Raw genomic sequence first — 12414 nt, forward strand, 5'->3', positions numbered from 1 at the left:
CCTCCAGATAATCAATATGCATTTGCTTAGCATTTTTTCCATTGGGTTATTATGGAATCAAACTAATCAAGAGTTCTAGACTTTGACAGGTTCTTCTTATTTGCGTTTTTATGTTACTATAGACAACTATGCCTAGCGTTTTGAAGTTCTATCACACCACATGTAGTCACTTACACGTATGCTTACTTGGCATATGTAATTCTTTAGGTATTTACAACACCATTTTTCACTATATGATAAAAGTGTGAAAATTAATCGTAAGAAGAAGTTTATATTAGTTCAAGTTTGCTCTGTGTGGATGTATTGTTCTGTTCCAGTGATGTTCTGGTACTAAATCTGAAGGGAAAAGATATCACCTACGGGCTCAAAGCCTGTTCCCCAATGGTATCTGCTGAAGGTTTTGCAAGAGGTTTATATACCCCTCGAGTCCCAGCAAGTTTTCGCCAAGGTGGTAGGACCCAGGGATCCATTTCGCGCCTTTGCTTACCTTGTTTATTCGTGTAGCCAGCCCTCCAGATAATCAATATGCACTTGCTTAGCATTTTTTCCATTGGGTTATTATGGAATCAAACTAATCAAGAGTTCTAGACTTTGACAGGTTCTTCTTATTTGCTTTCATGTTACTATAGACAACTATGCCTAGGGTCTTGAAGTTCTATCACACCACATGTAGCCACTTACATGTATGCTTACTTGGCATATGTAACTCTTTAGGTATTTACAACACCACTGGTCACTGTATGATAAAATTGTGAAAATTAATTGTAAGAAGAAGTTTATACTAGTTCAAGTTTGCTCTGTGTGGATGTATTGTTCTGTTCCAGTGATGTTCTGTGACTAAATCTGAAGGGAAAAGATATCACCTATGGGCTCAAAGCCTGTTCCCCAATGGTATCTGCTGAAGCTTTTGCAAGAGGCATATATACTCCTCGGGTCCCAGCAAGTTTTCACCAAGGTGGTAGGGCACAGCGACCCATTTCGCCCCTTTGCTTACCTTGTTTATTTGTGTAGCCAGCCCTCCAGATAATCAGTATGCACTTGCTTAGCATTTTTTCCATTGGGTTATTATGGAATCAAACTAATCAAGAGTTATAGACTTTGACAGGTTCTTCTTATTTGCTTTCATGTTACTATAGACAACTATGCCTAGGGTTTTGAAGTTCTATCACACCACATGTAGTCACTTACATGTATGCTTACTTGGCATTTGTAATTCTTTAGGTATTTACAAAACCAATGTTCACTATATGATAAAAGTGAGAAAATTAATCGTAAGAAGTTTATATTAGTTCAAGTTTGCTCTGTGTGGATGTATTGTTCTGTTCCAGTGATGTTCTGTGACTAAATCTGAAGGGAAAAGATATCACCTATGGGCTCAAAGCCTGTTCCCCAATGGTATCTGCTGAAGCTTTTGCAAGAGGCATTTATATCCCTCGGGTCCCAGCAAGTTTTCACCAAGGTGGTAGGACCCAGCGATCCATTTTTCCCCTTTGCATACCTTGTTTATTCGTGTAGCCAGCCCTCCAGATAATAAATATGCACTTGCTTAGCATTTTTTCCAGTGGGTTTTTATGGAATCAAACTAATCAAGAGTTCTAGACTTTGACAGGTTCTTCTTATTTGCTTTCATGTTACTATAGACAACTATGGCTAGGGTTTTGAAGTTCTATCACACCACATGTAGTCACTTACATGTATGCTTACTTGGCATATGTAATTCTTTAGGTATTTACAACATCATTGTTCACTATATGATAAAAGTGTGAAAATTAATCGTAAGAAGTTTATATTAGTTCAAGTTTACTCTGTGTGGATGTATTGTTCTGTTCCAGTGATGTTCTTTGACTAAATCTGAAGGGAAAAGATACCACCTATGGGGTCAAAGCCTGTTCCCCAATGGTATCTGCTGAAGCTTTTGCAAGAGGCTTATATACCCCTCGGGTCCCAGCAAGTTTTCACCAAGGTGGTAGGACCCAGCGATCCATTTCGCCCCTCTGCTTACCTTGCTTATTCGTGTAGCCAGCCCTCCAGATAATCAATATGCATTTGCTTAGCATTTTTTCCATTGGGTTATTATGGAATCAAACTAATCAAGAGTTCTAGACTTTGACAGGTTCTTCTTATTTGCGTTTTTATGTTACTATAGACAACTATGCCTAGCGTTTTGAAGTTCTATCACACCACATGTAGTCACTTACACGTATGCTTACTTGGCATATGTAATTCTTTAGGTATTTACAACACCATTTTTCACTATATGATAAAAGTGTGAAAATTAATCGTAAGAAGAAGTTTATATTAGTTCAAGTTTGCTCTGTGTGGATGTATTGTTCTGTTCCAGTGATGTTCTGTGACTAAATCTGAAGGGAAAAGATATCACCTACGGGCTCAAAGCCTGTTCCCCAATGGTATCTGCTGAAGGTTTTGCAAGAGGTTTATATACCCCTCGGGTCCCAGCAAGTTTTCGCCAAGGTGGTAGGACCCAGGGATCCATTTCGCGCCTTTGCTTACCTTGTTTATTCGTGTAGCCAGCCCTCCAGATAATCAATATGCACTTGCTTAGCATTTTTTTCCATTGGGTTATTATGGAATAAAACTAATCAAGAGTTCTAGACTTTGACAGGTTCTTCTTATTTGCTTTCATGTTACTATAGACAACTATGGCTAGGGTTTTGAAGTTCTATCACACCACATGTAGTCACTTACATGTATGCTTACTTGGCATATGTAATTCTTTAGGTATTTACAACACCAATGTTCACTATATGATAAAAGTGAGAAAATTAATCGTAAGAAGAAGTTTATATTAGTTCAAGTTTGCTCTCTGTGTATGTATTGTTCTGTTCCAGTGATGTTCTTTGACGACATCTGAAGGAAAAAGGAACCACCTATGGGGTCAAAGCCTGTTCCCCAATGGTATCTGCTGAAGCTTTTGCAAGAGGTTTATATACCTCTCTGGTCCCAGCAAGTTTTCACCAAGGTGGTAGGACCCAGTGATCCATTTCGCCCCTTTGCTTACCTTGTTTATTCGTGTAGCCAGCACTCCAGATAATCAATATGCACTTGCTTAGCAGTTTTTCCATTGGGTTATTATGGAATCAAACTAATTAAGAGTTCTAGACTTTGACAGGTTCTTCTTATTTGCTTTCATGTTACTATAGACAACTATGCCTAGGGTTTTGAAGTTCTATCAGACCACATGCAGTCACTTACATGTATGCTTACTTGGCATATGTAATTCTTTAGGTATTTACAACACCAATGTTCACTATATGATAAAAGTGAGAAAATTAATCGTAAGAAGAAGTTTATATTAGTTCAAGTTTGCTCTCTGTGTATGTATTGTTCTGTTCCAGTGATGTTCTTTGACGACATCTGAAGGAAAAAGGAACCACCTATGGGGTCAAAGCCTGTTCCCCAATGGTATCTGCTGAAGCTTTTGCAAGAGGTTTATATACCTCTCGGGTCCCAGCAAGTTTTCACCAAGGTGGTAGGACCCAGTGATCCATTTCGCCCCTTTGCTTACCTTGTTTATTCGTGTAGCCAGCACTCCAGATAATCAATATGCACTTGCTTAGCAGTTTTTCCATTGGGTTATTATGGAATCAAACTAATTAAGAGTTCTAGACTTTGACAGGTTCTTCTTATTTGCTTTCATGTTACTATAGACAACTATGCCTAGGGTTTTGAAGTTCTATCACACCACATGCAGTCACTTACATGTATGCTTACTTGGCATATGTAATTCTTTAGGTATTTACAACACCATTTTTCACTATATGATAAAAGTGTGAAAATTAATCTTAAGAAGAAGTTTATATTAGTTCAAGTTTGCTCTGTGTGGATGTATTGTTCTGTTCGAGTGATGTTCTGTGACTAAATCTGAAGGGAAAAGATATCACCTATGGGCTCAAAGCCTGTTCCCCAATGGTATTTGCTGAAGCTTTTGCAAGAGGTTTATATACCCCTCGGGTCCCAGCAAGTTTTCACCAAGGTGGTAGGACCCAGCGATCTATTTCGCACCTTTGCTTACCTTGTTTATTCGTGTAGCCAGCCCTCCAGATAATCAATATGCACTTGCTTAGCATTTTTTCCATTGGGTTATTATGGAATCAAACTAATCAAGAGTTCTAGACTTTGACAGGTTCTTCTTATTTGCTTTCATGTTACTTTAGACAACTATGCCTAGTGTTTTGAAGTTCTATCACACCACATGTAGTCACTTACATGTATGCTTACTTGGCATATGTAATTCTTTAGGTATTTACAACACCAATGTTCACTATATAATAAAAGTGAGAAAATTAATCGTAAGAAGAAGTTTATATTAGTTCAAGTTTGCTCTGTGTGGATGTATTGTTCTGTTCCAGTGATGTTCTGTGACTAAATCTGAAGGGAAAAGATATCACCTATGGGCTCAAAGCCTGTTCCCCAATGGTATCTGCTGAAGCTTTTGCAAGAGGCATAAATACCCCTAGGGTCCCAGCAAGTTTTCACCAAGGTGGTAGGACACAGCGATCCATTTCGCCCCTTTGCTTACCTTGTTTATTTGTGTAGCCAGCCCTCCAGATAATCAATATGCACTTGCTTAGCATTTTTTCCATTGGGTTATTATGGAATCAAACTAATCAAGAGTTCTAGACTTTGACAGGTTCTTCTTATTTGCTTTCATGTTACTATAGACAACTATGGCTAGGGTTTTGAAGTTCTATCACACCACATGTAGTCACTTACATGTATGCTTACTTGGCATATGTAATTCTTTAGGTATTTACAACACCATTTTTCACTATATGATAAAAGTGTGAAAATTAATCTTAAGAAGAAGTTTATATTAGTTCAAGTTTGCTCTGTGTGGATGTATTGTTCTGTTCCAGTGATGTTCTGTGACTAAATCTGAAGGGAAAAGATATCACCTATGGGCTCAAAGCCTGTTCCCCAATGGTATCTGCTGAAGATTTTGCAAGAGGTTTATATACCCCTCGGGTCCCAGCAAGTTTTCACCAAGGTGGTAGGACCCAGCGATCCATTTCGCACCTTTGCTTACCTTGTTTATTCGTGTAGCCAGCCCTCCACATAATCAATATGCACTTGCTTAGCATTTTTTCCATTGGGTTATTATGGAATAAAACTAATCAAGAGTTCTAGACTTTGACAGGTTCTTCTTATTTGCTTTCATGTTACTTTAGACAACTATGCCTAGTGTTTTGAAGTTCTATCACACCACATGTAGTCACTTACATGTATGCTTACTTGGCATATGTAATTCTTTAGGTATTTACAACACCAATGTTCACTATATGATAAAAGTGAGAAAATTAATCGTAAGAAGAAGTTTATATTAGTTCAAGTTTGCTCTGTGTGGATGTATTGTTCTGTTCCAGTGATGTTCTGTGACTAAATCTGAAGGGAAAAGATATCACCTATGGGCTCAAAGCCTGTTCCCCAATGGTATCTGCTGAAGCTTTTGCAAGAGGCATATATACCCCTCGGGTCCCAGCAAGTTTTCACCAAGGTGGTAGGACACAGCGATCCATTTCGCCCCTTTGCTTACCTTGTTTATTTGTGTAGCCAGCCCTCCAGATAATCAATATGCACTTGCTTAGCATTTTTTCCATTGGGTTATTATGGAATCAAACTAATCAAGAGTTCTAGACTTTGACAGGTTCTTCTTATTTGCTTTCATGTTACTATAGACAACTATGCCTAGGGTTTTGAAGTTCTATCACACCACATGTAGTCACTTACATGTATGCTTACTTGGCATATGTAATTCTTTAGGTATTTACAACACCAATGTTCACTATATGATAAAAGTGAGAAAATTAATCGTAAGAAGAAGTTTATATTAGTTCAAGTTTGCTCTCTGTGTATGTATTGTTCTGTTCCAGTGATGTTCTTTGATGACATCTGAAGGAAAAAGGAACCACCTATGGGGTCAAAGCCTGTTCCCCAATGGTATCTGCTGAAGCTTTTGCAAGAGGTTTATATACCTCTTTTGGGTCCCAGCAAGTTTTCACCAAGGTGGTAGGACCCAGTGATCCATTTCGCCCCTTTGCTTACCTTGTTTATTCGTGTAGCCAGCACTCCAGATAATCAATATGCACTTGCTTAGCAGTTTTTCCATTGGGTTATTATGGAATCAAACTAATTAAGAGTTCTAGACTTTGACAGGTTCTTCTTATTTGCTTTCATGTTACTATAGACACCTATGCCTAGGGTTTTGAAGTTCTATCACACCACATGCAGTCACTTACATGTATGCTTACTTGGCATATGTAATTCTTTAGGTATTTACAACACCATTTTTCACAATATGATAAAAGTGTGAAAATTAATCTTAAGAAGAAGTTTATATTAGTTCAAGTTTGCTCTGTGTGGATGTATTGTTCTGTTCCAGTGATGTTCTGTGACTAAATCTGAAGGGAAAAGATATCACCTATGGGCTCAAAGCCTGTTCCCCAATGGTATCTGCTGAAGCTTTTGCAAGAGGTTTATATACCCCTCGGGTCCCAGCAAGTTTTCACCAAGGTGGTAGGACCCAGCGATCCATTTCGCACCTTTGCTTACCTTGTTTATTCGTGTAGCCAGCCCTCCAGATAATCAATATGCACTTGCTTAGCATTTTTTCCATTTGGTTATTATGGAATCAAACTAATCAAGAGTTCTAGACTTTGACAGGTTCTTCTTATTTGCTTTCATGTTACTATAGACAACTATGGCTAGGGTTTTGAAGTTCTATCACACCACATGTAGTCACTTACATGTATGCTTACTTGGCATATGTAATTCTTTAGGTATTTACAACATCATTGTTCACTATATGATAAAAGTGTGAAAATTAATCGTAAGAAGTTTATATTAGTTCAAGTTTACTCTGTGTGGATGTATTGTTCTGTTCCAGTGATGTTCTTTGACGACATCTGAAGGAAAAAGGAACCACCTATGGGGTCAAAGCCTGTTCCCCAATGGTATCTGCTGAAGCTTTTGCAAGAGGTTTATATACCTCTCGGGTCCCAGCAAGTTTTCACCAAGGTGGTAGGACCCAGTGATCCATTTCGCCCCTTTGCTTACCTTGTTTATTCGTGTAGCCAGCACTCCAGATAATCAATATGCACTTGCTTAGCAGTTTTTCCATTGGGTTTTTATGGAATCAAACTAATTAAGAGTTCTAGACTTTGACAGGTTCTTCTTATTTGCTTTCATGTTACTATAGACAACTATGCCTAGGGTTTTGAAGTTCTATCACACCACATGCAGTCACTTACATGTATGCTTACTTGGCATATGTAATTCTTTAGGTATTTACAACACCATTTTTCACTATATGATAAAAGTGTGAAAATTAATCTTAAGAAGAAGTTTATATTAGTTCAAGTTTGCTCTGTGTGGATGTATTGTTCTGTTCCAGTGATGTTCTGTGACTAAATCTGAAGGGAAAAGATATCACCTATGGGCTCAAAGCCTGTTCCCCAATGGTATTTGCTGAAGCTTTTGCAAGAGGTTTATATACCCCTCGGGTCCCAGCAAGTTTTCACCAAGGTGGTAGGACCCAGCGATCTATTTCGCACCTTTGCTTACCTTGTTTATTCGTGTAGCCAGCCCTCCAGATAATCAATATGCACTTGCTTAGCATTTTTTCCATTGGGTTATTATGGAATAAAACTAATCAAGAGTTCTAGACTTTGACAGGTTCTTCTTATTTGCTTTCATGTTACTATAGACAACTATGCCTAGTGTTTTGAAGTTCTATCACACCACATGTAGTCACTTACATGTATGCTTACTTGGCATATTTAATTCTTTAGGTATTTACAACACCAATGTTCACTATATGATAAAAGTGAGAAAATTAATCGTAAGAAGAAGTTTATATTAGTTCAAGTTTGCTCTGTGTGGATGTATTGTTCTGTTCCAGTGATGTTCTGTGACTAAATCTGAAGGGAAAAGATATCACCTATGGGCTCAAAGCCTGTTCCCCAATGGTATCTGCTGAAGCTTTTGCAAGAGGCATATATACCCCTCGGGTCCCAGCAAGTTTTCACCAAGGTGGTAGGACACAGCGATCCATTTCGCCCCTTTGCTTACCTTGTTTATTTGTGTAGCCAGCCCTCCAGATAATCAATATGCACTTGCTTAGCATTTTTTCCATTGGGTTATTATGGAATCAAACTAATCAAGAGTTCTAGACTTTGACAGGTTCTTCTTATTTGCTTTCATGTTACTATAGACAACTATGGCTAGGGTTTTGAAGTTCTATCACACCACATGTAGTCACTTACATGTATGCTTACTTGGCATATGTAATTCTTTAGGTATTTACAACACCATTTTTCACTATATGATAAAAGTGTGAAAATTAATCTTAAGAAGAAGTTTATATTAGTTCAAGTTTGCTCTGTGTGGATGTATTGTTCTGTTCCAGTGATGTTCTGTGACTAAATCTGAAGGGAAAAGATATCACCTATGGGCTCAAAGCCTGTTCCCCAATGGTATCTGCTGAAGCTTTTGCAAGAGGTTTATATACCCCTCGGGTCCCAGCAAGTTTTCACCAAGGTGGTAGGACCCAGCGATCCATTTCGCCCCTTTGCTTACCTTGTTTATTCGTGTAGACAGCCCTCCAGATAATCAATATGCACTTGCTTAGCATTTTTTCCAGTGGGTTTTTATGGAATCAAACTAATCAAGAGTTCTAGACTTTGACAGGATCTTCTTATTTGTGTTTTTATGTTACTATAGACAACTATGCCTAGCGTTTTGAAGTTCTATCACACCACATGTTGTCACTTACACGTATGCTTACTTGGCATGTGTAATTCTTTAGGTATTTACAATACCATTTTTCACTATATGATAAAAGTGTGAAAATTAATCGTAAGAAGAAGTTTATATTAGTTCAAGTTTGCTCTGTGTGGATGTATTGTTCTGTTCCAGTGATGTTCTGTGACTAAATCTGAAGGGAAAAGATATCACCTATGAGCTCAAAGCCTGTTCCCCAATGGTATCTGCTGAAGGTTTTGCAAGAGGTTTATATACCCCTCGGGTCCCAGCAAGTTTTCGCCAAGGTGGTAGGACCCAGCGATCCATTTCGCGCCTTTGCTTACCTTGTTTATTCGTGTAGCCAGCCCTCCAGATAATCAATATGCACTTGCTTAGCATTTTTTCCAGTGGGTTATTATGGAATAAAACTAATCAAGAGTTCTAGACTTTGACAGGTTCTTCTTATTTGCTTTCATGTTACTATAGACAACTATGGCTAGGGTTTTGAAGTTCTATCACACCACATGTAGTCACTTACATGTATGCTTACTTGGCATATGTAATTCTTTAGGTATTTACAACACCAATGTTCAATATATGATAAAAGTGAGAAAATTAATCGTAAGAAGAAGTTTATATTAGTTCAAGTTTGCTCTGTGTGTATGTATTGTTCTGTTCCAGTGATGTTCTTTGACGACATCTGAAGGAAAAAGGAACCATCTATGGGGTCAAAGCCTGTTCCCCAATGGTATCTGCTGAAGCTTTTGCAAGAGGTTTATATACCTCTCGGGTCCCAGCAAGTTTTCACCAAGGTGGTAGGACCCAGCGATCCATTTCGCCCCTTTGCTTACCTTGTTTTTTCGTGTAGCCAGCACTCCAGATAATCAATATGCACTTGCTTAGCATTTTTTCCAGTGGGTTATTATGGAATCAAACTAATCAAGAGTTCTAGACTTTGACAGGTTCTTCTTATTTGCTTTCATGTTACTATAGACAACTATGCCTAGGGTTTTGAAGTTCTATCACACCACATGTAGTCACTTACATGTATGCTTACTTGGCATATGTAATTCTTTAGGTATTTACAACATCGTTGTTCACTATATGATAAAAGTGTGAAAATTAATCGTAAGAAGTTTATATTAGTTCAAGTTTGCTCTGTGTGGATGTATTGTTCTGTTCCAGTGATGTTCTTTGACTAAATCTGAAGGGAAAAGATACCACCTATGGGGTCAAAGCCTGTTCCCCAATGGTATCTGCTGAAGCTTTTGCAAGAGGCTTATATACCCCTCGGGTCCCAGCAAGTTTTCACCAAGGTGGTAGGACCCAGCGATCCATTACGCCCCTCTGCTTACCTTGCTTATTCGTGTAGCCAGCCCTCCAGATAATCAATATGCATTTACTTAGCATTTTTTCCATTGGGTTATTATGGAATCAAACTAATCAAGAGTTCTAGACTTTGACAGGTTCTTCTTATTTGCGTTTTTATGTTACTATAGACAACTATGCCTAGCGTTTTGAAGTTCTATCACACCACATGTAGTCACTTACACGTATGCTTACTTGGCATATGTAATTCTTTAGGTATTTACAACACCATTTTTCACTGTATGATAAAAGTGTGAAAATTAATCGTAAGAAGAAGTTTATATTAGTTCAAGTTTGCTCTGTGTGGATGTATTGTTCTGTTCCAGTGATGTTCTGTGACTAAATCTGAAGGGAAAAGATATCACCTATGGGCTCAAAGCCTGTTCCCCAATGGTATCTGCTGAAGGTTTTGCAAGAGGTTTATATACCCCTCGGGTCCAAGCAAGTTTTCGCCAAGGTGGTAGGACCCAGCGATCCATTTCGCGCCTTTGCTTACCTTGTTTATTCGTGTAGCCAGCCCTCCAGATAATCAATAAGCACTTGCTTACCATTTTTTTCCATTGGGTTATTATGGAATAAAACTAATCAAGAGTTCTAGACTTTGACAGGTTCTTCTTATTTGCTTTCATGTTACTATAGACAACTATGGCTAGGGTTTTGAAGTTCTATCACACCACATGTAGTCACTTACATGTATGCTTACTTGGCATATGTAATTCTTTAGGTATTTACAACACCAATGTTCACTATATGATAAAAGTGAGAAAATTAATCGTAAGAAGAAGTTTATATTAGTTCAAGTTTGCTCTCTGTGTATGTATTGTTCTGTTCCAGTGATGTTCTTTGATGACATCTGAAGGAAAAAGGAACCACCTATGGGGTCAAAGCCTGTTCCCCAATGGTATCTGCTGAAGCTTTTGCAAGAGGTTTATATACCTCTTTTGGGTCCCAGCAAGTTTTCACCAAGGTGGTAGGACCCAGTGATCCATTTCGCCCCTTTGCTTACCTTGTTTATTCGTGTAGCCAGCACTCCAGATAATCAATATGCACTTGCTTAGCAGTTTTTCCATTGGGTTATTATGGAATCAAACTAATTAAGAGTTCTAGACTTTGACAGGTTCTTCTTATTTGCTTTCATGTTACTATAGACAACTATGCCTAGGGTTTTGAAGTTCTATCACACCACATGCAGTCACTTACATGTATGCTTACTTGGCATATGTAATTCTTTAGGTATTTACAACACCATTTTTCACTATATGATAAAAGTGTGAAAATTAATCTTAAGAAGAAGTTTATATTAGTTCAAGTTTGCTCTGTGTGGATGTATTGTTCTGTTCCAGTGATGTTCTGTGACTAAATCTGAAGGGAAAAGATATCACCTATGGGCTCAAAGCCTGTTCCCCAATGGTATCTGCTGAAGCTTTTGCAAGAGGTTTATATACCCCTCGGGTCCCAGCAAGTTTTCACCAAGGTGGTAGGACCCAGCGATCCATTTCGCACCTTTGCTTACCTTGTTTATTCGTGTAGCCAGCCCTCCAGATAATCAATATGCACTTGCTTAGCATTTTTTCCATTTGGTTATTATGGAATAAAACTAATCAAGAGTTCTAGACTTTGACAGGTTCTTCTTATTTGCTTTCATGTTACTTTAGACAACTATGCCTAGTGTTTTGAAGTTCTATCACACCACATGTAGTCACTTACATGTATGCTTACTTGGCATATGTAATTCTTTAGGTATTTACAACACCAATGTTCACTATATGATAAAAGTGAGAAAATTAATCGTAAGAAGAAGTTTATATTAGTTCAAGTTTGCTCTCTGTGTATGTATTGTTCTGTTCCAGTGATGTTCTTTGACTAAATCTGAAGGAAAAAGGAACCACCTATGGGGTCAAAGCCTGTTCCCCAGTGGTATCTGCTGAAGCTTTTGCAAGAGGTTTATATACCTCTCGGGTCCCAGCAAGTTTTCACCAAGGTGGTAGGACCCAGCGATCCATTTCGCCCCTTTGCTTACCTTGTTTATTCGTGTAGCCAGCACTCCAGATAATCAATATGCACTTGCTTAGCATTTTTTCCTGTGGGTTTTTATGGAATAAAACTAATCAAGAGTTCTAGACTTTGACAGGTTCTTCTTATTTGCTTTCATGTTACTATAGACAACTATGCCTAGGGTTTTGAAGTTCTATCACACCACATGTAGTCACTTACATGTATGCTTACTTGGCATATGTAATTCTTTAGGTATTTACAACATCATTGTTCACTATATGATAAAAGTGT

This window comes from Scardinius erythrophthalmus (assembly GCF_964197995.2).
Source record: "Scardinius erythrophthalmus genome assembly, chromosome: 15".
Taxonomy (NCBI): domain Eukaryota; kingdom Metazoa; phylum Chordata; class Actinopteri; order Cypriniformes; family Leuciscidae; genus Scardinius; species Scardinius erythrophthalmus.